Source organism: Hypanus sabinus, chromosome 10 (assembly GCF_030144855.1).
Source record: "Hypanus sabinus isolate sHypSab1 chromosome 10, sHypSab1.hap1, whole genome shotgun sequence".
In the NCBI taxonomy this organism is placed as follows: domain Eukaryota; kingdom Metazoa; phylum Chordata; class Chondrichthyes; order Myliobatiformes; family Dasyatidae; genus Hypanus; species Hypanus sabinus.
The window spans coordinates 2,334,283-2,358,196 of NC_082715.1; the positions used below are offsets into that span (position 1 = coordinate 2,334,283).

Consider the following 23,914-nt stretch of genomic DNA (forward strand, 5'->3'; position numbering starts at 1 on the left):
GCCTCGCAGACGCAGCACACAATGAAAGCTCCGTCAGACCCAGCCTCGCAGACGCAGCACACAATGAAAGCTCCGTCAGACCCAGCCTCGCAGACGCAGCACACAGTGAAAGCTCCGTCGGACACAGCCTCGCAGATGCAGCTTCCCATGCACCTGGGGGATCTCGCCTGGAGGGTACTGCATAGGGCAGTGCCCTGCAATAAGTTTTTCAGTTTGTACATGGACTTCCCACCCGCATGCCACTTCTGCGGGCTGGAGGAGACCGTGTACCACATGTACATGGAGTGTGTGAGGCTGCAGCCTCTTTTTGCATATTTGCGTGGGCTGCTTCTCGCCTTCTGGCTGCATTTTAGTCCCACCCTGTTTATATATGGTCATCCAGTAAGGAAGGGGGCATGGAGGGATGAGGATGTCCTAGTCAACTTGCTCCTGGGGCTGGCGAAATCCGCCATCCGAGGGTCTTGGAAACGGGTGGCGGGAGGATCTCCCCGGGCAGACTGCCTGGCAATGTTTAGGGGGTATGTTCGTGCTCGGGTAACTATTGAAAAGGAACACGCGCAGTCCACAGTGGCCTTGGAGGAGTTTCGAGACCGTTGGGCTCCGCGGGGTGTAAATGCCATCGTGGATGGAGATGGCAACATTCTGGTGTAATGTCTATTGTCTATCTGTAGTGCAGTAATTGTGTTTGCCACTGTTTTGTATATATTGTATAGCACCGAAATTTGTAATAAAGGATTTTGTAATTAAAAAAAAACAGTGAAAGATACCTGACCGCAATGGACTCCAAGTCCATCAAACCTCCGAGCCTCTGACCATCCCCTCCGGCACAGCTTCTCCGAGCACCATCCTCTGCCGAGCGCACTACAACGCACCCGTCAATGGCCATCGGCAACGCGACCCCGAGGACTGGGGGCCTTTTCTTCTCAGCAGAGACCCGGAACTCACAACAGCAGCAGCAATGAAGATGTATCTCTTACCTGATGGTAACAGTGAGAAAAGGACGTGCCCTGGGTGCTGGAGATCCTTAATAATGGAACTGCCTTTCTGAGACACCACTCCTTGAAGATGTCCTGGGTACTTTGTAGGCCAGTACCCAAGATGGAGCTGAATAAATTTACAACCCTCTGCAGCTTCTTTCGGTCCTGTGCAGTAGCCCCCCTCCCATACCTGACAGTGATGCAGCCTGTCAGAATGCTGTCCATGGTACATCAATATGTTGGGACCAGGTTAGATCCTTAGAGATCCTGACACGCAGGAACTTGAAAATGCTCACTATCTCCATTTCTAATTCCTCTGTGAGGATTGGTATGTGTTCCTTTGTCTTACTCTTCCTGAAGTCCACAACCAGCTCTTTCTTCTTACTGATGCTAAGTGCAAGGTTGTTGCTGTGACACCACTCCACTAGTTAATATATCTCATTCCTGTATGCCTGGTTGTCACCACCTGAGATTCTACCAACAATGGTTGTATTGTTAGCAAATTTACAGATGGTATTTGAGCTATGCCTAGCCACACAGTCTTGGGTATATATAGAGAGTAGAGCAGTGGGCTAAGCACACACCCCTGAGGTGCACCAGCGTTGATCGTCAGCAAGGAGGAGATGTTATCACCAATCCACACAGATTGTGGCCTGCTGGTTAGGAAGTCGAGGATCCAATTGCAGAGGGAGGTACAGAGGCCCAAGTTCTGCAACTCCTCAATTAGGATTGTGGGAATGATGGTATTAAATGCTGAGCTATAGTCAATGAACAGAGTCCTGGCATAGGTGTTTGTGTCGTCCAGGTGGTCTAAAGCCGTGTGGAGAGGCACTGACATTGCATCTACCGTTGATCTATTGTGACGATAGGCAAATTGCAATGGGTCCAGGTCCTTGCTGAGGCAGGAGTTCAGTCTAATCCTGACCAACCAACCTATCAAAGCATTTCATCACTGTCGATGTGAGTGCTACCGGGCGATAGTCATTAAGGCAGCTCACATTATTCTTCTTAGGCACTGGTATAACTGTTGCCTTTTTGAAGCAAGTGGGAACTTCCTGCCAGTGTTTGGCATAAGTTTTCAGATCCTTATCAGGTATTTAAATTAGCAAGAGAGAGAGAGAAAAAAAATGTTATGCACAAAAGCACACGTGCAGTCCAAGTCCATGCAAATTCATGGTCCAGCTCCAAGCGATCCAGCCAGTCATTCCACTGATTGGACACTGGAGGGCAGCACTGATAAGAAAGGCCAGCCCCGAAATGAGAACAGACTCCACACAACACTGCCTCCAGCTTTTTCTCACCTGGACTGCAGCTTGAGGCCTGGTCCTCACTACAATGGAGGCCACACTGCTGCCTCATCACCAAACAAATAAAACAGGCCCATGGCATCTTACATTATCAATTTCCAACAGGACTTGCAATCACAAGAGAAATGGCCAGGACAATCACACAGTTAAACTGCTCACTGCTCTCAAGCACCAATTCCAATGTCTTCGATTACCAGGCAGCAACATGGTCTGCATGCTGATCAGCTCCTCTGAACCCTCTCCAGCCAGTCCACTGGCTTCTACTTCTCCTGACCCGCTCATTGGCATCTCCTTCTGCGACCCCAGCACTGACTTTTCCTTCTCTGACTCATTCATAGGCTCCTTCTCTGCCCCAGCCGGCTGCTCCGAGCAACGAGCAGGTCACTGATGTGGTAGGCCTGCAGTACCCATTGTTCTTGGAGTCCAGTACAGTCTTACTATCAGAAAAAGCAGTTTAAAAAGAAAAGTTGGCCACTGAGTTCGAACTTGCCGCCATCTTACTAAACTGATCACAGGACTATTTACAATGAACAACTAGCCTCCAACTGGAACATCTTTGGACTGTGGGTGGGAACCAGAAGGCCCAGAGAAAACAAGTTAACCGAAGGCTAGGGGCAACTGGTTGAGGCTGGCTGGTTCAATAGGTGAACAAGGGCTGTGGACGAAAGCTGGGTTTAAACTGGCTGCAGGTGAAGAGTTGGAAATGAACCTAAGGTTACTCCTGTTAGCTGGGTGGGTCTGGGAGGAGCCTGCCTGTGCAGGCCTAACATCATAGCTCTATGGTTCAATGCTGTAAATTGCAATTTCGTGACAATTAATTCCAAATCCTCACCAGCTTCATTCCCATATTAGGAATTGGGTCAAACTATGTTACACATCTTCACAATGGGCAAAGCCCAGCAAAGGGAAATGACTTTTATTTCATTAGTGTAAGCTAAATCCAGTCAACTACCAGGAAAAATATTGGAATATTATAATAATCAAAGATTTCAAATATTACCCTTCCCTCTTCTCTTATTCACTGCTCTGGCCTCTTACATTTTCTCCTCTCCTGCCTATTACCTCCCTCTGGGATCCCCCACCTTCCCTTTCTCCTATGGTCCACTCTCCTGTCATATCAGATTCCTTCTTCTTCAGCCCTTTACCTTTCCCACCCACCTGGCTTCACCTATCACCTTCTAGCTATCCTCCTTCCCCTCCCCACCTTTTTATTCTGGCATCTTTCCCCTTCCTTTCCAGTCCTGATCAAGGGTCTCGACTGTTTATCGGTATTTCTGCAGATGCTGCCTGACCTGCTGAGTTCCTCCAGCACTCTGTGTTTGTTGTTTCCAATATCGTGATTACTAAAGCCTATGGGTTGTTTTCTCTGGGGCAGCAGGGGCTGAGGGAAGATCTGTAAGAGGTTTACAAGAGTATGAAAGGCATAGATGTAATTTCAAAGGAGATGGCGTGGCGGCAGAGCCAGATGCCTTAGGGACTTTTATGAGATGTTTAGATTTACTGAAGAATGTGAAGAAAATTTAAGGATATAGACATTGTGTAGACAGAAGGGATTAGTTTAGTTAGCTATTTGATCACTAATTTAATTGGCTTGACGCAACATTGCGGACTGAAGGGTCTGTTCCCATGCTGTACTCTTTTACAGTGTGGTCTACGTTCTGATGAAGGGCCTTGGCTGAAATATTAACTCTTTATTCCTATCCTAGATGCTGCTTGACCTGCTGAGTTCCTCTAGCACGTTGTGCTGCATGTTTTATGATCTATATTGGCATTGATTTTCCAGTTATTTGTAAAGCCAAGAATCGTTGGTAACTTCAAAGAAACTAGTTCACAAAGGTCGAGAAATCTCCATGGAGGGGATTTTACTTCCTCATCCATTGGCATTAATTTCAAGGGATCCCCGGATCCAGCAACAGGGAGATTATCAATCAGGCTGAGCAGGCAATCACACTGACAACTTTTCAAGGACATAAAAGACATGCAAAGAGAACACTTGCAACAAAGAAACATTGCAGAGCTCAATGTATAGACAAAAACATACATATGAGTTTACGGCAGAACCTGGAAAAATATACATATTCTTTAAAAATAGATTTTATGATTTAAAAACTTTGAAATACTTATCTATTAGAATGGCTATTCACATATAAATTTATTTATCTTAGGTCCTTGTTACGAGCTTGTTAAGCCGTGATAATACATCAGAATGTTACTGAGGCCTGTTGCAATAAACTATACCATTTTCATAATTTTGCTTTATAAAGAATAGTTTGCTAATACCCAAGTTTTCACCAGTTTATTGATCTATATGAAGCATGTTGGAATGATTTCCAAAACATAGAACATTATAGCACAGTACAAGTCCTTTGGCCCACAATTTTGTGCCAAACTTTTAATCTACTCTAAAATCAAATGAATCTTCCCTCCTACATAGCCTCCACTTTTCTATCATCTAAGAGTTTCTTAAATGCCTCTAATTTATCTACTTCAACCATCACCCCTGACAGGGTGTTCCATACATCTGCTACTCTTAAGGTAATAAAATCTACCTCTGATATCCTCTCTATGCTTTCCTCCAATCACCTTAAAATTACTCTCCCTTATATTAGTCATTTCCACCCTGGGCAGGAAGTCTTTGACTGTCCACTTGATCTGTGCCTTTTACCTTCTTGAACACCCCTATCAAGTTACCTCTCATCCTCCTTCGCTCCAGAAGGAAAGCCCTACCTCACTCACCAGCGGACCATAGGTATGAGCTTGGAATTATCCACTGAAGATTTTGTGTTAAATGCACATATGAAGTGACTGTCAGTTCTCTTCCAGAATGGGGCACCAAAGAACACAACAGAATAAGAGGAGTGGGCTACCTGGCTCTCACATTCACCCCAGTTTTCAATATGAAGGCTTTCAGAGTAAACCTTGAGCAAAATCCAGATCTGGACTCCCAAAGGCAAAGGCAGTCCTAGTGTTGAGTTGAGTTTAGTGGTGACTGGCAACTCCTATGACACTACTGGTGCCAAACTGTATTGGTCTCTGATGTACCTTTCCATTCATTAGCTGTGTAGAGAGGGGGAGTCTGCTGCATGGGCAATAACTGGCTCTCTGCATCGTACTGCCCTGTCTTGCATACTGGCTTGACACATTGACAGCCAGAACACAATCTCCATGGTTGACCCAACCAACGGAGAGTCTTAGGTTTCCACTACGAAAAAACATATCAGACACAATTCAACATAAAATCCATTACAGACATTTAATAAATAAACATAACTTCTAAACATTCATCATTTTTCCATGGTAGCATAGTGATTAGTGCAATGCTGTTACAGCTCAGTGAGTTCAGAGTTCAATTCCGACACAGTCTGCAAAGTTTGTACATTCTCCCTGTGACTGGGTGGGTTTCCTTCGGGTGCTCCAATTTCTTCTCCCAATCCAAAACCTTGGATACTGTAAGTTGTCCTGTGATTAGGCTAGGGTTAAACAGGTGGGCCGTTGAGTGGGGTGGCTCACTAGGACAGTTCCTTGCTATATCTCCAAATATATTAATAAATTTCCTATCAAAGTCACCTTATACACAGACATTCCTGTACCTGGCATCCACAATCTATGTACCTCAGCTACATTTATATTCTTTTTATTATTGTGTTCTTCATTTTATTGTGTTTTTGTGTTGTAAAGGATCCGGAGTAACAATTATTTCAGTCTCTTTTACATGTGTGTACTGGAAATGACATTCAACCATCCTGAATGTTGAATCTTCTAATGCAGACAGGAAGGCTCCACAACGGGTAGTCAAAACTGTCCAATGCATCACTGGTGCTAGCCCATGTCATCAAGGACATAGATACAGAAACATGCTGGAAAAGGGCCAGTAACATCATGAAAGTTCCTATCCACCTTGCTCATGGACTGTTTTCCCTACTCCTATCAGGTAGGAGGCTACGTAGCATCCACGCCAGGACCATCAGACACATGAACAGTTACTTTACCCAAGCAGTACATCTGATCAACACCTCCACCCACTAACCCATCTCCGCACACCTCCAACCACCACTACATTATCATTTCCCATTAGAGTCACCTTATGTTCAGACACTCATTTGTCTATTGTCACTTTATGGATATATAATCAATGGACATAAGCTATCTTGCATATTTATACTTATGGTGTTTTTTTTGTGCTGCTTCGGATCTGGAGTAACAAATATTTTGTTCTCCTTTACACTTACGTACTGGAAATGACATTAAACAATCTTGAATCTTGAATCTTCTAATCTACTGCAATGCAAGAACTGTAACAATTCCCTCAGAGGGAAGGTTGGTAAACCACAATCAGTTAATAGAAGCAGAAAACAAGAAAGTCTTCAATAAAAATGAGCAGTTCACGGGCTAACTTGATAGCCTCATTAGAAGATTACAGAAAACAGTTTATTGCAGATGTTACATGAATTAAAATTATGCAGATTGTAAATTCAAAGCAATATTCACAACAAGAGTTGAAGGACTTCCAAGCTGTGGTAATAATTATGTATATGTTAAACAGATATCATTGTTGTGGTTCAGTTTTGGTTGAATTCCAGCTGGAACATGATAGAAGTGCTTGCAGCAACTGCCCAGTAGGTCACAGTGACTGTGCCTGCCAACAGGTGCTGATAATAGACCAATTTAATTTGGAAGTAATTTCCCTGGCACACAGGAAACCCCGCTGTAATCATTTTTTTCCCAAAGACTGTGTGCACACTTCAATGAAGATGTTATACAATTGAGTGTGAAAAATCCATATTTGGGTTAATTACCCACTGAGCTGCCAGCACAAAAGTATCATCCCACTCAGCTGTGTGTGCGTTGTCCCACATAGGTCAGCAATGCAGTGAAAATGTGACGCTCAAACCTCATAGAATTCTACGCGCCACTAAACTGTTGGATAAAACTCTTGCTCCCCTCCCCGTTGCCCACCCACCCACGTTAACTCCCTCTCTACCACCACAAAACTGAATATATTGAAAAGGTATCTGAATGCTTATTTGTAGAAAAAAATAACAGACCATTTTGATGTTAGGCGGAGAAATTTTGCTATGTGGGAGTTCTCTAATTCTAACTGCCCAGAATAAACTGTGGGAATTAATTTCAGGATTCAAGATTGAAGATTGTTTATTGTCATTCTTCAGCACACAAGTGTGAATGAGAACAAAATGATTCTTACTATGGATCTGAAACACAATAAGCATTAAAGCATGATTAAAAAAACACACTCAATGGGCACTTTATTCAGTGCTCCCAGTACCTAAGTGTGTGGTCATGGTCTTCTGCTGCTGTTGCCCATCCGCTTCAAGGTTCAACGTGTTGTGCTTTCAGAGATGCTCTTCTGCAAACCACTGTAATAATGTGGCTATTTGAGTTACTGTTGATTTCCAGTTAGCATGAACCAGTCTGGCCATTCTCCTCTAACCTCTCTCATTAATAAAGTGTTTTCATCCACAGAACTGCTGCTCACTGGTTGCTCATTATTTCTCACACCATTCCCTGTAAAGTTATAACTGTGCTGAAACCTAATAATCATTTATTACAGTGATTAGGATGAGTTATTGTTGCATAGAGAATTGAAGAGTGTCCATTACCTTGTCAACAGGGCACCATTGTCAAAATGGTGGAAGATCGTCATTGATGTCATTCTTGAGATCCAATATTTGTCTCAGTTCTAACTTTTCAGATTTTTGTTTGACTTCCCAGAGTGATACATCACGTGATAAATGCAGGCACATGCAAAGTGATGGCAGTGGATTCAAACGTCCTCCCTCGCACTAACCATAAATAATGGATTTCAGCACTCTCCACATCACCAGCACTATAGCAACTGTCACCAGCCAGTCAAAACCATTTAATATCACCCACTATAAAGATCTCAAATCTTCTCAAAACATAAATCACCTCCAAAATGACAGAATTCAAAACAAAAACCAACAGAAAAACTTTAACAATAGATATTATCTGTCTTTATTGTCCAAACTGACAGTTTCCACAGGATGTTATTATGTTTTAGACAGTCCGCTACCGGCCTTTCTTCTATATGTAGGAAACCACTCCAACAGGCAGGAATGATTTGTAAATTCCAGTTCTGACAGATGCTCCTCACACAGTGAGTACATCTCACAACATAGCAAATCCTGGAAGACAGACACATAAATTCAATACAAACAGTCTTACTGATAAAAACATGACACAATCACTACAGACACAAAACAGTTTTGAGGGACCTTCAGGTCTTCAACATTCCCAGCAAACTATCTATCAGAAAAAAATGTAGCATTTGACGATGCAATAAATGATAACAGAGGAAATCTCGTGAAAACGACAGTGTAAAAATAAAGAAGCAGTAATGTTACGTTGCTATAACTTCTAGCTGAACACTCCTGTATTTCAGTTTCTGTGCAACACATTATGGATATTGAGATGTCACACAAGCAAATAGGAACAAAAGGACACAAAATTAATTAGCAACAAAAGCATAATACCAGGGCCCGAAAGCCTACTTCACCATTTAACTTGATCATGGCTGATCTCTGCTGAACTTCAACTCCTCATCTCGCCAGTTCCTCAATTCCTTAATCTTTCTAATACGTACACTCAATGGCCAGTTTATTATGAACAGTGAACATCCAGTAAAGTTGCCACTGAGTGTATTTCATTTGTGGCTTATTTTTTATTGTTATTTTTTGTTTCTTTGTATTTACTGTGAATACCCACAAGAAAATAAATCTCAGGGTTGTATGTGGTGACAAATAATATATGTACCTCGATAATAATAAATTTCCTCTACTTCAAGGTTCGAAGTGTTGCGTGTTCAGAGATGCACACCCATGGAAAACATCTGGCCCAGATGAGGTACCTGGCCGAGAACTGAAGGCTGTGCTGATAAATTAGCTGGAGTTCACTGAGATCTTTAACTTCTTGCTTCAGTAGTATGAGGTACCCAGCTGCTTCAAGTAGGCTTCAATTACCCCATGTGACTTAGAAATGAGAGGTGAACTGCTTCAATGATTATTAACAAGCAGCACTTATATCCTCTGTGAGAGGTGGGTGATGAAACATATCAACTCCTGCCTGAGAAGTGAGTTGGATCCAATTTGCCTGCTATCACAACAGGTCAACAGCAGATGCCATTTCATTCACTATTCACCCAACCCTGGAACACCTGGACAGTCAAGGTGCATACATCTGGATACTCTTCATTGAATACATTGAAGGTGCATTACCACTCACAGGCATGGACATATTGGGCCAAATGGCCAGTTCCTATGGTGACATTGTGGTGGCAACAGAAAGAGAAGAAATCAATCAAGAGTAGGGAGCTTGGTAGGCTTCAGGAGGATTTTTACCAATATTTAGCCAAACCTGGGGTAGACCAGGCATTTCCTGACGAAGGGTCTTGGCCCAAAACGTTGACTGCTCATTTCCATGGATGCTGCCCGACCTGCTGATTTCCTCCAGCGTGTTGTATGTGTTGCTTTGACCATAGCATCTGCAGTGTACTTTGTGTTAGGCATTTCTTCATAGCTCAGAGAGTAGCACCAGATGAAGTAAATGACTATTTTGCAATTGTCTTCACTATGAAAGACTCTAGCAGTGTGCCAGACGTTGAAGGGTGTGAGGGAAGAGAAGTGAATGCTGTTATTATTACAAGGGAGAAGGTGCTCAAACAGCTGAAATACCTAAGGGTACATAAGTCACCTGGGCCAGATGAACTGAGCCAAGGGTTCTGAAAGAGGTAGTGGTAGATATTGTGGAGGCATTGGTAATGATCTTTCAAAAATCATTGGACTCTGACATGATGCCAGAGGACTGGAAATTTGCAAATGTCCCTCCACTCTTTCAGAAAGGAGGAAGACAGCAGGTAGGATAATTAGATAGGCCAATTAGCCTGACCTTAGTGGCTGGGAAGATGTTAGAGTCAATTGTTAAGGATGAGGTTATGAAGTACTTGCGGACACAGGACAAGATAGGACAAAGTCAGCATGTTTTTCTTAAGGGAAAATCTTGGCTGATGAACCTGTTGGAATTCTTTGAGGAGATTACACATAGATCAGATAAAGAGGATGCAGTGGATATTGTATATTTGGATTTTTAGAAGACCTTTGACAAGGTGCCACACACGAGGCTGTTTGCCAAGTTAAGAGCTCATGATATTACAGGGAAGTTACTGACATGGTTAGAGGATTGGCTGATTTGTAAGAAGCAGCGACTGGGAATAAAAGGATACTTTCCTGGTTGGTCGCCAGTGTCTAGTGGTGTTCCGCAAGGGTCGGTGTTGGGACCAATTTTTTATGCTGTATATCAATGACTTAGATGATGGCTTTGTTGGCATATTTGCAGATTGTACAAAAATTGGTGGAAGGACGGGTAGTGTTGAGGAAACATGTAGGATGCAGAAGGACTTAGACAGATTGGGAGAATGGACAAGAAAGTGGCAAATGTTGGAAACGCATGCTCATGCACTTTGATGGTAGAAATAAATGTGCGGACTATTTTCTAAATGGGGAGTAAGTCCAAAAATCTGAGATACAAAAGGACTTGGTAGTCTTTGTGCAGACCACCCTAGAGATTAATATGCAGGTGGGGTTGGTGGTGAGGAAGGCAAATGCCATGTTAGCATTCATTTTAAAAGGCCTAGAATACAAGATCAAGGATGTGATGCTGAGGCTTTATAAGGCACTGGTGAGGCCTCACCTTGAGTATAGTGAACAGTTTGGGTTCTTCATCTAAGGAAAGATGTGTTGGCATTGGAGAGGGTCCAGAGGAGGTTTGTAAGGATGATTCCAGGAATGAAACGGTTATCATACTATGAATGCATGTTTGACAGCGCTGGGTCTGTACTTGCTGCAATTTAGAAGGATGTGGAGGGGGATATCTCATTGAAAACTTTCAAATGTTGAAAGGCCTAGACAGAGCAGATTTGGAAAGGATGTATCCCATGGTGAATGAGTCTAGGACAAGAGGGTGCGGCCCCAGGGTAGAGGACATCCATTTAAAACAGACATGCAGAGAAATGTCTTTAGCCAGAGGGTGGTGAATTTGTGGAATTTTTTTGCCACAGGCAGCTGTGGAGGCCAGTTGCTGAGTGTATTTAAGATAGAGCTTGATTGGTTCTTGATTGGGCACCACATCAAAGGTTACGGGGAGAAGTCTGGGGTGTGGGGCTGAGGAGTCAATAAAAGGATTAGCCATGGTTGAATGGCAGAGCAGACTTGATGGGCGAAATGCTCTACTTATGCTCCTATGTCTTATAATAGCTTTTTAACTCTGTAACAGGGACCATCAACCATTTGTGTCGATCTCACTATATAGAAAGTCATCACAGTCTGCAAGACCCAGCGAGCTGTCTCCATCAGTTGGTGATAGCACCCAGCCTGGAAGCACTACTACTTGGAATTCAACACGATCATCTCCTCAAAACTAATCATTAAGCTTCAAGACTTTGACTTCAATACCTCCTTGTGCGATTGGATCCTTGATTTCCTCATTTGCAGGCCCCTGTAAGTTTGGATTGGCAGCCACATCTCATCCACAAGCTCCATCAGCACAAGTGCACCACAGGGCTATTTGCTAGGACCCTGCCCTACTCACTTCAAATGTCATATTTAAATTTGCAGCACTGTCATTGGCATATTAAAGGTGGCGATGTGTCAGCATATAGAAGGGACATTGAAAATCTGGCTGAGTGGTGCCACAACAAACTTTCACTCAATGTCAACAAGACCAAGGAGATGATTATTGACTTCAGGAGGAGGTAACTGGAGGTCCATGAGCCAGTTCTCATCGGAGGACCAGAGTTGAAGAGTGTCAGCAGCTTTAAATTGCTCAGTGTTATTATTTGAGGACAGGTTCTGGGATCAGTATTTAAGTGCAATTACAAATAAACCATGTTAGCACCTCTACTTCCTCAGGAGTCAGCAAAAATTCAGCATGACTTCTAAAACTTTGACAGACTTCTATAGATATGTGGTGGAGAACATATTGACTGGTTTCACCATAACTTGGTATAGAAACACCAATGCCTTAGAATGAAAAGCCTACAAAAAGTAGTGGATATATGCCCTGTATATCATGGGTAAAGCCTTTCCTACTACTGAACATATCTGCATTGAGCACTGTCACTGGAAAGCAGCATCCTTCATCAAAGACCCCTACTAGCCAGGCTATGCTCTCCTCTCATCTGGAAGAAGTTACAGGAGCCTCAGGACCCACACCACCATGTTCAGAAATGATGGGTGAGATGGTCAACCATCTGGTTCTTGAACTAAAGGGTATAATATCACTCAGCTTCACTTGCCTCATCAAATAACTGTTCCCTCAACCTATGGACTCACTTTCAAGGACTCATCATTTCATGTTGTTGATATTTATTTCTTATTTAATAATAAGAATTATTATTAATATTATTATTATTATTATGGTATTTGCACAATTTGTCCTCTGTTGCACATTAATCTGTCCTGTTGGGCGCAGTCCTTCATTGATTCTATTGTGTTCCTTGTAATTTACTGTGAACTCCAGCAAGAAAATGAATCTTAGTGTAGTATATGGTGACTTGTATGTACTTTGATAACAAACTTACTTTGAACTTTGAGTTTTCCACTGCGCTTATGTGTGTGTGTGTGTGTTTTTTTTGAGCTATTGAACCTTCCTGTCAGCTTGAACTGGGTTGGCCATTCTCCTCTGATATCTCTCATTAACAAGACCTTTTTGCCCACAGAACTGACCCTCACTGAATGTTTTTTTTTTGGTTTTCACACCAACCTCAGTGAACTATAGAGACTGTTGTGTGTGAAGATCTCAGGAGATCAGCAATTTCTGAGATACTCAAATCACCGCATCTAGCACAAACTTTCCACAGTCAAAGTCACTTAGATCATATTTCTTCCCCACTCTGATATTTAGTTTGAACAACAGCTGAACTTCTTGACCATGTCTGCATGCTTTTATGCATTGAGTTGGTGCCACATGATTGATTGATTAGATATTTGTATTAAAAAGCAAGTAAATAGTGTACCTAATAAAGTGACCATTGTGTATATTTCTTCACTGTAAATATATGTAATGACCAAGCTGGAGATTTCATTATCTTGGAGGAGTAACTCCTCATATTCCACCTGGAGAGCTTCCAAACTGACCACAAGAACATCAATTTCTCTAACTTCAAGGAATTCTTCCCCTCCCCCATTATCACTTCTTCTATTCCCCATTCTGGTTCTTCTTTTACCTTTTTTTACTTCTCTCACCTGCCTATCACCTCCCTTTAGTGTCCCTCCTCCTTCCCTCTCTCCCATAGTCTATTCTGCTCTCCTAGCAGATTCCTTCTTCTTCAGTCCTTTACCTCTTCCACTTATCGTCTCCCAGCTTCTTACTTTAACCCCTCCCCCACTACTCACCTACCTTCCCCCTCATATGGCATCACCTATCATATTGTACTCCTTACCGTCCCCTCTCCTCCTTATTTTGGCTTTTGCCTCCTTTCTTTCCAGTCCTGATGAAGGATCTCAGCACAAAATGTCAAATGTTTATTCCTCTCCATAGATACTGTCTGACCTGATGAGTTCCTTGGGTTTTTGAGTCTGTGCAGAGAGTTTCAGAAATTCATTATCATTTAAGAGAAGGAATTTCAGATTCCCTCAGATGTGAATGACAGGACCAAACTATTTCCTCTTGTTTTGATAGGAAGGTACTCTCATCCAAGGAATAGGGTTGCTAAATCCCCTCTAGATGCCCTCCAGTCTTACTATGTCCTTTTTTGGTAAAGGGACTTAATCTGGGTCCAGTATCACAAGTGTGGCCTCACCAGCATCCCATAACAAAATCTCTATTCAGAAACCCCAAACCTTTTGTAATGAAGCCCAATGTGCTGCTTGCCTTCTGAACTAATTGCCAGACTGACTGAGAATCTTTTATGATTCATGCACTGGGGTACCTTGATTCCACTGAACTTGGTCCATTTGCAGTCTTGTTGCATTCAGCTACTAATGTGCATTTTGATTTCTCCATGACCTCAGAATCTTCACATTAAATGTATTTTGCCCAATCACTCAGTCTATCTAACATTCCATTGTAGAATCACAATATTCTCAACACAACATGCCCTCTCATCTATGTTTACCTCATCAGTGAAATAGGATGCTTTATAATTTGGTCATTAAATTAATGTAAACAGCGAACGATTGAAGGCCATGAACTTATATAACCATATAACCATATAACAATCACAGCACAGAAACAAGCCATCTCGGCCCTCCTAGTCCGTGCTGAACTCTTAATCTCACCTAGTCCCACCTACCCGCACTCAGCCCATAACCCTCCACTCCTTTCCTGTCCATATACCTATCTTTTAATCACTCTACTAGTCACAACTCTCTGGTTTGAAGAAGACCCATTTTTTCCCAACTCTTCCATGTGAAGGTCAGCTTTCAATCTATGTAACACATTTCCTCCTCTACATTGGGATCCTAATGTATGCAGTGGGTACATATACGACACCCGAAAATGACCTTTTAAAATCAAAGTGTATTTGCAGATCCTCCATCAACTCTGTCACCTCTTCAAAGAATTAAAGCAAATTGTTCAAACATAACTTACCTTTCATTAAATTATATAAATTAGAGTTGATAACATTCAGATTTCCTAAATGAAAACTTGTTTTCTCTTTGATTATGCACTCTCCATATAAGAAGGACTTAGACAGATTAGGACAATGTGCAAAGAAGTCGCAGATAGTGTAGGCAAGCGTATGGTCATGCACTTTGATAGAAAGAATAAAGACATAGATTATTTTCTATGTGGGGAGCAAATTCAGAAATTGAAAGTGGGAATCCTAGTAGATGTTTCCCTAAAGCAGGGGTTCCCAACCAGAGGTCCATAGACACCTTGCTTAATGGTATTGGTCCATGGAATAAAAAAGATGGGGAACTTCTGCCCTAAAGGATACCTTGTAGCATGAGTCGGTGGTAGAGTCATAGAAATGTACAGCTCAGAAACAGGCATTTTGTCCCATCTGTTCCATGTCAAACCATTAATCTACTGAGTCCCGTCTACCTGCACCCAGATCATAGCCCACTATACCCCTCCCATCCATGTACCTACCCAAATTTCTCTTGAATTGAAATCAAAACCACATCCACCACTTTTGAGGCAGCTCATTCCATACCCTAAGTGAAAAAGTTTCCCATAAACATTTCACCTGTAACCCATGACCTCTAGTTGTAGACTCATCCAACTTCAGTGGAAAAGAATGCTTGTATTTAACCTTTCCATACTGCTCATAATTTTGTATACCTCTATCAGATTGCCTATCAATTTTCGACATTCTAGGGAATAAAGTCCTGACCTATTCAACCTTTCCCTATAACTCAGGTCCTCAAGCCCCAGCAACATCCTTGTACATTTTCTCTGTACTCTTTCAATCTTATTTAAATCCTACCTGTAGGTAGATGACTAAAAGTGCACACAATATGCCAAATTAGGCCTCACCAATGTCTTGTACAGCTTGCAATTACCATCACTCTCTACAAATAGTTTCTACATTCTCCCCATGACCAAGGTAACATAGCAGTAAGTGTAATGTCATTACGGTGTTAGTGGCTCGGGACCAATTCCTGTCATCTTTGTGCTCTGATTTCTTTTCACACTCCAAAGACATACATTTTAGTAGGTTAATTGACCAGATGGATGTAACTGGCCAGTGTGGACTCATTGGGCCAAAAGGGCCTGTTACCATGAGGCACCTTTAAATAAAGTAGTGGTGGTTGGGGGTGTGGAAGGGAGCTGTTGATCAGCCTTACTGCTATGGGAAAGTTACTGGTTTTGATCTGGTAGTCCTGGTGTGGATGCTACATAGCCTTTTCCCTGATGGGAGTGGGACAAACTGTCCATGAGCAGGGCGGGTGGAATCTTACTGACCCTTTTCTGACACCTTTCTGTATATACGTCCTTGATGACAGGTAGGCTGGTACAGGCCTTTAACCTTCCAAACAGAAAGTTAAATTTCAAAATATATTGAGTTCCACAGTCGAGAAGGCGAAGTTAAGGACTGTGATAAAACTGAATTTCAGAAACGAAACTTGTTAAGGACTGGAGTTAAAGGGCACCAGATGGTGCAACATGTATCTTTGCCATTATGTGTCATGGAGCGACAGGAGGTGTATTGACGCCCACAGCTCACCACATGGAGAGGTGTTGCTCCCAGGTAGATGGAACGATAAAGGTGCTGCGCTGAGACGAGGCATTTCCACATGAAGAAGCACAAAAGTTTCAAAAGAGATCAAGGCATGAGAGAGGATTGGGAAGGGGAACAAAACAAGTTTGATTAATCCAGATTGTAAAGGGGCTCAGTGTCATGCATGGCTAGTTCTAGTGAATGTAATCTCGAAACCTGGGAAGATGTACGTGAGATGATAACTTGAGTAGAGCGCACAGCATCAGAGTATAAGGATGTCACTCCTCACTGAGATAAGGAGGGGTTTCTTTAGCCAGAGGGTAATGAATCTGTGGAATTCATTACCATAGACTGCTGTAAAAGCTAAGTCATTGGATATATTTAAAGTGAAAGTAGATTTGTCAGGATGTCAAAGGTTATGGGGAAAAGGCTGGAGAGTGGGGTTGAGGGGGGTAATAAATTAGCCATAACAGAATGGCAAGCAGACCCAATGGGTTAAATACCCCTTTATAATTGGGGCAATCTATGCTGGAACCAAGGTTCATAGCAAGACTAATAAATGCAAATAACAGATTTCTCTAATATATTCTTCTTCATACTTTCATTTTTTTCTTCACTTGGGACATAGGTGAGAACAGGACTTTACTTCCAGGTGAGCTCAATGTCTTCTATAATCACATTGACCATCCAAGCATGGAGGAATCATCATAAACTCCCACATTCCTCCATGACCCTAATATGTCAGTCTCTGAAGCCAGCATGCAAGCACCCTTATAAACATTTTCTTAGGTAGTTTAACAGAGGCACGACTGCGCAAGCGCATGTAAGTCGGACCGTGAGGCAGCGGGAGTATTTAAAGAGAACAGTTAGACGGAGTGAGCAACGTTGTAGTGGATGACGGAGTAGAGGGGGACAGAGTAGGAAGGCTTTGTCTTGAGAGGCTTCAGTGAGCAGAGGCCAAGGACAAGCTTCACTCCAGGTAAGTTCCTTTAAAAGGAGAAAGTTTCAAAAGTTGAGGCAACGTATTGGGTAGGTCATGGCAGCTGAGATCAGCCCCGTGGTTTGTTCATCCTGCAGCATGTGGGAAATCAGGGATACTTCCAGTGTCCCTGACGACTATGTGTGCAGGAAGTGTGTCCAGCTGCAGCTTCTGGCAGACCTCACTGAGCGACTGGAGCTGTGATTGGTTTATACTGGAGCATCCGTGATGCTGAGAAAGTCGTGAATAGCATGTTCAGTGAGTTGGCCACACCGCAGGTAAAGGTTACACAGGCAGAAAGGGAAGGGGTGGCCACTAGACAGCATAGCAGTAGGCAGGTAGTGCAGGAGTCCCCTGAGGTCATCTCCCTCCTAAACAGATATACTGTTTTGGATACTGTTGGGGGAGATGTCTCATCAGGGGAAGGCAGCAGCAGCCGAGTTCATTGCACCATGGGTGGCTCTGCGGCACAGGAGGGAAGGAAATGGAGTGGGAGAGCTATAGTGATAGGGGATTCGATTGTAAGGGGGAATAGACAGGCGTTTCTGTGGCCGCAAATGAGACTCCAGGATGGTATGTTGCCTCCCTGGTGCAAGGGTCAAGGATGTCTCTGAGCAGCTGCAGGACATTCTGGAATGGGAAGGTGAACAGCCAGTGATCGTGGTGCACATAGGTACCAACGATATAGGTAAAAAACGGGATGAGGTCCTACAAGGTGAACTTAGGGAGTTAGGAGATAAACTAAAAAGTAGGACCACAAAGGGAATAATCTCTGGATTACTACCAGTGCCACGTGCTAGTCAGAGTAGAAATAGGAGGATATTTCAGATGAATGTGGGGATTGAAAAATGGTGCAAGGGGGAGGGATTCAAATTTCTGGGGCATTGGAACCAGTTCTGGGGGAGGTGGGACTGGTATAAACAGGACGGTCTGCACCTGGGCTGGACTGGAACCAATGTCCTAGGGGGAGCGTTTGCTACTGCTTTTCAGGAGGATTTAAACTAATGTGGCAGGGGGATGAGAACAAGTGCAGAGAGACAGAGGGGTGTAAAATGAGGGTAGAAGCAAAAAGTAGTAAGGTGAAAAGTAAAAGTGTCAGGCAGGCAAATCCAGGGCAAAAAGCAAAAAGGGCCACATTTCAACATAATTGTATAAGGGCTAAGAGGGGATGGGATGAAGCTAAGAGCTTCAAGCTCCCCTTCTTACCCCATCCCTGACATATTTAGTTGTTTGCTTGTTCTCCATCTCCCTCTGCTGCTTCCTCAACACCCTTTCTTTCTCCTGAGGCCTCCCGTCCCATGATCCTTTCCCTTCTCCAGCTCGGGATCACTTTCACCAATTACCATTCCAGCTCTTAGCTTCACCCCACCCCCTCCGGTCTTCTCCTATCATTTCGCATTTCCCCCTTCCCCCACTACTTTCAAATCTCTTACTATCTTTCCTTTCGGTTAGTCCTGATGAAGGGTCTCGGCCCGAAACGTCGACAGTGCTTCTCCTATGGATGCTGTCTTAAAGGGTTCACGGTGGATATGCAATGGCAAGCATTTAAAGATCGCATGGATGAACTACAACAATTGAACATCCCAGTTTGGCAAAAGAATAAATCAGGGAAGGTAGTGGCTGACAAGTGAAATTAGGGATAGTATCAAGTCCAAAGAAGAAACATATAAATTAGCCAGAAAAAGCAGCACACCTGAGTGGGAGAAATTCAGAGACCAGCAGAGGAGGACAAAGGGCTTAATTAGGAAAGGGAAAAAAGATGATGAGAGAAAGCTGGCAGGGAACATAAAAACTGACTGTAAAAGCTTTTATAGATATGTGAAATGAAAAAGATTGTTCAACACAAATGTAGGTCCCTTACAGTCAGAAACTGGTGAATTGATCATGGGGAACAAGGACATGGCAGATCAATTTAATAACTACGTTGGTTCTGTCTTCACTAAGGAGGACATAAATAATCTTCTGGAAACAGTAGGGGATCGAGGGTCTAGTGAGATGGAGGAACTGTGGGAAATACATGTTAGTAGGGAAGTGGTGTTAGGTAAATTGAAGGGATTAAAGGCAGATAAATCCCCAGGGCCAGATGGTCTGCATCCCAGAGCGCTTAAGGAAGTCGTCCAAGAAATAGTGGATGCATTAGTGATAACTTTTCAAAACTCCTTAGATTCTGGATTAGTTCCTGACGATTGGAGGGTGGCTAATGTAACCCCACTTTTAAAAAAGGAGGGAGAGAAAAACTGGGGAATTATAGAGAGGTTAGTCTGACATCGGTGTTGGGGAAAATGCTAGAGTCGGTTATCAAAGATATGATAACAGCACTTTTGGAAACAGTTGAAATCATCAAACAAAGTCAGCATGGATTTGTGAAAGGAAAATCATGTCTGACGAATCGTATAGAAATTTTTGAAGTTATAACTAGTAAAGTGGATAGGGGAGAGCCAGTGGATGTGGTATATTTAGATTTTCAAAAGGCTTTTGACAAGGTCCCTCACAGGAGATTAGTGTGCAGACGTAAAGCACACAGTATTGGGGGTATGGTATTGATGTGGATAGAGAATTGGTTGGCAGACAGGAAGCAAAGAGTGGGAGTAAACGGGACCTTTTCAGAATGGCAGGGAGTGACTAGTGGGGTACCGCAAGGCTCAGTGCTGGGACCCCAGTTGTTTACAATATATATTAATGATTTAGACGAGGGAATTAAATGCAGCATCTTCAAGATTGCGGATGACACAAAGCTGGGCTGCGGTGTTAGCTGTGAGGAGGATGCTAAGAGGATGCAGGGTGACTTGGATAGGTTAGGTGAGTGGGCAGATGCAATTTAATGTGGATAAATGTGAGGTTATCCACTTTGGTTGCAAGAACGGGAAAACAGATTATTATCTGAATGGTGGTCGATTAGGAAAAGGGGAGGTGCAATGAGACCTGGGTATCATTGTACACCAGTCATTGAAGGTGGGCATGCAGGTACAGCAGACAGTCAAAAAGGCAAATGGTATGTTGGCATTCATAGCAAAAGGATTTGAGTACAGGAGCAGGGAGGTTCTACTGCAGTTGTACAAGGCCTTGGTGAGACCGCACCTAGAATATTGTGTGCAGTTTTGGTCCACTAATCTGAGGAAAGACATTCTTGCCATAGAGGGAGTACAGAGAAGGTTCACCAGATTGATTCCTGGGATGGCAGGACTTTCGTATGAAGAAAGACTGGATCGACTAGGCTTATATGCAGTGGAATTTAGAAGATTGAGGGGGGATCTTATTGAAACGTATAAAATTCTAAAGGGATTGTACAGGCTAGATGCAGGAAGATTGTTTCCGATGTTGGGGAAGTCCAGAACGAGGGGTCACAATTTAAGGATAAAGGGGAAGCCTTTTAGGACCGAGATGAGGAAAAACTTCTTCACACAGACAGTGGTGAATCTGTGGAATTCTCTGCCACGGGAAACAGTTGAGGCTGGTTCATTGGCTATATTTAGAGGAAGTTAGATATGGCCCTTGTGGCTAAAGGGAACAGGGGGTATGGAGAGAAAGCAGGTACAGGGTTCTGAGTTGGAAGGTCAGCCATGATCATACTGAATGGTGGTGCAGGCTCAAAGGGCTGAATGGCCTACTCCCACATTTATTTTCTATGTTTCTATATAACAATTACAGCATGGAAACAGGCCATCTTGGCCCTTCTAGTCTGTGCCGAATGCTTACTCCCACCTAGTCCCAACTACCTCTACTCAATTGAAAATAGACAGTAGACAGTAGGTGCAGGAGTAGGCCATTCGGCCCTTCTACCCAGCACTATCATTCACTGTGATCATGGCTGATCATACACAATCAGTATCCCGTTCCTGCCCGCTCCCCATATCCCTTGACCCCGCTATCTATAAGAGCTCTATCTAAAATGCATCCAGAGACTTGGCCTCCACTGCTTTCTGGGGCAGAGCATTCCATATATCCACCACTCTCTGGGTGAAAATGTTTTTCCACATCTCTGTTCGAAATGGCCTACCCCTTATTCTTAAACTATGGCCTCTAGTTCTGGACTCACCCATCAGCGGGAATATGCTTCCTGCCTCCAGTGTGTCCAATCCCTTAATAATCTTATATGTTTCAATCAGATCCCCTCTCATCCTTCTAAATTCCAGTGTATACAAGCCCAGTCGTTCCAATCTTTCAACATATGACAGTCCCGCCATCTCGGGAATTAACCTTGTGAACCTACGCTGCACTCCCTCAATAGCAAGAATGTCCTTCCTCAAATTTGGAGACCAAAACTGCACACAATACTCCAGGTGGGGTCTCACCAGGGCCCTGTACAGCTGCAGAAGGACCTCTTTACTCTATACTCAATCCCTCTTGTTATAAAAGCCAGCATGCCATTAGCTTTCTTCTCTACCTGCTGTACCTGCATGCTTGCTTTCATTGACTGATGTACAAGAACACCTAGATCTCATTGTACTTCCCCTTTTCCTAACTTGACTCCATTTAGATAGTAATCTACCTTCCTGTTCTTGCCACCAAAGTGGATAATCTCACATTTATCCACATTAAACTACATCTGCCATACATTTGCCCACTAACCCAACCTGTCCAAGTCACCCTGCATTCTCATAACATCCTCCTGACATTTCACACTGCCACCCAGCTTTGTGTCATCAGCAAATTTGCTAATGTTACTTTTAATCCCTTCATTTAAATCATTAATGTTTATTGTATAGAGCTGCGGTCCTAGCACTGAACCTTGCGGTACCCCACTGGTCACAGCCTGCCATTCCGAAAGGGACCCGTTAATCACTACTCTTTGTTTCCTGTCAGCCAGCCAATTTTCAATCCATGTCAGTACTCTGCCCCCAATACCATGTGTAACATATAACCCTCCATTCCTTTCCTGTCCATATACCTATCCAATTTGTTTTTTTAATGACAAAATTGAACCTGCCTCTACCACTTCTACTGGAATCTCATTCCCCACAGCTACCACTCTCTGACTAAGAAGTTACCCCTAAACCTCTGCTCCTCAACTCATGTCCTCATGTTTGACTCTCCCCTACTCGCAATGGAAAAAGCCTATCCAAGTCAACTCTATCTATCCCCCTCATAATTTTAAATACCTCTATCAAGTCCCCCCTCAACCTTCTATGCTCCAAAGAATAAAGACCTAACTTGTTCAACCTTTCTCTGTTACTTAGGTGCTGATACCCAGGTAACCTTTTAGTAAATCTCCTCTGTATTCTCTCTATTTTGTTGACATCTTTCCTATAATTCAGTGACCAGAACTGTACATAATACTCCAAATTTGGCATCACCAATGCTTTGTACAATTTTAACATTACATCCCAACTCCTATACTCAATGCTCTGATTTATAAAGGCCAGCATACCAAAAGCTTTCTTCACCACCCTATCCACGAGATTCCACCTTCAGGGAACTATGCACCATTATTCCTAAATTACTCTGTTCTACTGCATTCTTCAATGCCCTACCATTTACCATGTATGTCCTATTTTGATTATTCCTACCAAAATGTAGCACCTCACACTTATCAGCATTAAACTCCATCTGCTATCGTTCAGCCCACTCTTTAACTGGCCTAAATCTCTCTGCAAGCTTTGAAAACCTACTTCATTATTTACAACGCCACCTATTTTAGTATCATCTGCATCCCATTTACCAGACAGACAGACAGACAGACATACTTTATTGACCCCGAGGGAAATTGGGTTTCATTACAGTCGCATTAGCCAAGAATAGTGTCGAAATATAGCAATATAAAACTATAAATGATTAAATAATAATAAGTAAATTATTCCAAGTGGAAATTAGTCCAGGACCAGCCTACTGGCTCAAGGTGTCTGACACTCCGAGGGGGAAGTTGTAAATTTTGATGGCCACAGGCAGGAATGACTTCCTATGACGCTCAGTGTTGCATCTCGGTGGAACGAGTCTCTATCTGAACATACTCCTGTGCCTAACCAGTACACTATGGAGTGGATGAGAGACATTGTCCAAGATGGCATGCAACTTGGACAGCATCCTCTTTTCAGACACCACCATCAGAGTCCAGTTACACCCCCACAACATCACTGGCCTTACGAAGGGGTTTGTTGATTCTGTTGGTATCTGCTACCCTCAGCCTGCTGCCCCAGCATACAACAGCAAACATGATAGCACTGGCCACCACAGACTCGTAGAACATCCTCAGCATCTTCCAGCAGATGTTAAAAGACCTCAGTCTCCTCAAGAAGTAGAGACGGCTCTGACCCTTCTTGTAGACAGCCTCATCATCCTTCATTCATTAATGTATATGACAAACAACATTGGACCCAGTACAGTTCCCTGAGGCACACCACTAGTCATCGGCCTCCAACCTGACAAACAGTTATCCACAACTACTCTCTGGCATCTCCTATTGCGCCACTGCTGAATCCATTTTACTACTTCAATATTAATACCTAACGATTGA

At 43.1% G+C, this 23,914-nt stretch overlaps 1 protein-coding gene across 1 annotated transcript in view; it reads right to left on the bottom strand.

Annotated features, from left to right (window-relative positions):
• Positions 1 to 23,914, bottom strand: part of LOC132400430 (PC3-like endoprotease variant B) — a 1,805,907-nt gene that overhangs the window by 181,939 nt on the left and 1,600,054 nt on the right. The gene's annotated exons all lie outside the window — the stretch shown is intronic.